This window comes from Galeopterus variegatus, unplaced genomic scaffold (genome assembly GCF_000696425.1).
Source record: "Galeopterus variegatus unplaced genomic scaffold, G_variegatus-3.0.2 Scaffold10054, whole genome shotgun sequence".
NCBI lineage: Eukaryota > Metazoa > Chordata > Mammalia > Dermoptera > Cynocephalidae > Galeopterus > Galeopterus variegatus.
Window position 1 is genome coordinate 6,061 of NW_007736165.1, and position 1,792 is coordinate 7,852.

The 1,792-nt window shown below is 35.2% G+C and overlaps 1 pseudogene; it reads right to left on the reverse strand.

Moving 5' to 3' along the window:
* Positions 1–351, reverse strand: part of LOC103609759 — a 905-nt pseudogene extending 554 nt beyond the window's left edge.
* Positions 352–1,792: the final 1,441 nt, after the last annotated feature.

The following is a 1,792-nucleotide window of genomic DNA, read 5'->3' on the forward strand; positions in this document are numbered from 1 at the left end:
AGCTTCCTCACAACCTGATTGATCTGGTGCTTATTGGCCTTGACATCCACAATGAACACAAGTGTGTTGTTGTCTTCTGTCTTCTTCATGGCAGACTCAGTGGTCAGGGGGAACTTGAAAATGTCATAGTTGTCAAGCTTGTTTCTCCTGGGGGTGCTCTTCTGAGGATATTTGGTTGCCTTCAGAGCCACAGTGTCTTAGGCCTCTGGAAGGTGGGTGATGTGCAGATCATTTTTTTTTTTTTTTGTGGCGTTGGACACCTTTTGGCACTGCCTTCTTGGCCTTCAAAGTCTTTGCTTTAGCTTTGGCTTTGGCAGGGGCAGGAGCTTCCTTCTTCACCTTCAGCATCATCTTGTGAAAGGGGTGTAGTTGATTTTTTAATATATTTGTGGAGAAAGATGGTCTGGAGCTTCATAGTCTACTACTTTGCTGATGTCACTCTTGTCTAAGATATTTTTTAGCCAATTCTGATTTTTACAATTTCTTCCAAGCCAATCATATGGCAGGCAATGCTTCAAAAGGAGAGAAGAGTAGAAGGTTTGCTCATGAAAATACATTAAAAATTTCCAGAACTGTTCAAACAGCATAGCCATTCTCTCTAGGATCTTACAGAGATCCTATCTCTGGGTAATGTCACATGGCTTCTAAATGACTGAGCTGTTATGTTTCAATTGGAATTTTGTGTATGGTCAGAATTTCTCCGTCAACATAAGAGAAAAAACTCACAATGTTATAAATGTTAAGTGAAGCATGGTACCACTATAGAGAATATTCATAGACAAGATATAATTTTTTTTTTCTTTAAGACATTATGGACTTTTTGTCCCAAATGTGTTCTTCAGAATACCAGGGTGCCCTGGAATTTTATTTGAGTTGTTTAGATATCTCACAAGTAGAGTTTGGTTTGGGATTTTTTTTTTCACTTTAATTATTTAATGCTTTTATATTTTCAGATTATCCAATGATAGTGTTTCTTTTCATCTGTTTCTAATTTATCTCATTTTTATGTGTAGCAAAAAGGCAGCCATAACTTATTAGACCAATTCTTGGCATAACAATTATTTCATTCCCTTACTATGACCCACCACAGAAAACACTGAAAGCATAGGAAGAAATTTATGACAACCCACATAACCTTAACCTGGCTGCTCCAATATTTACTGGTTTTATTTGTAATGATAATTTCAGGTCCCTAATTCCTAACTTAAGGGACTGGACATTCTTATTGTCATTTGCCTAATGTTTATCAAAATTTTACTTCTTGATTAAGCTTTTAATTCTTTTTTAATATAAATATCCACATGTTTAAAATATTTGCAAACATCTAGTGTAATATATTGCGGTCCTTACTGAGACTCACAGACCTTGCTTTCAATTTCTACATTTTCATTCTCAATGTATGTTCCTCCTTTTCAAATAATTAATAATATTTTCATAATAATAACTTCTAGAGACTGAAAAACACGAAGTGGTGCCATATGTGATAGTGGTATCCTTTACAATACTCATTCAGAGTTGGAGACTACCAGTATATGTTGGCTAACCTGCCTCTTTTATAAAACTGAAGATCTAAGAATTTCAATATCTGGTCCAAAGACACGTAGTAATTTGGCACATCACAGACCAGATTCTAGATTTCCTCATTAATCCATCTTTCCTCCTCAACAGAACTGTAAATTGTGATAATCATAGCATTTTATGTAGACCTTGTAATTCAAAGCAAAATGTTATATGCTTGATCTCTTATTTCAGTCTCCATGACAGTGCTATAAAGTAGGTATTATTAGAGTAG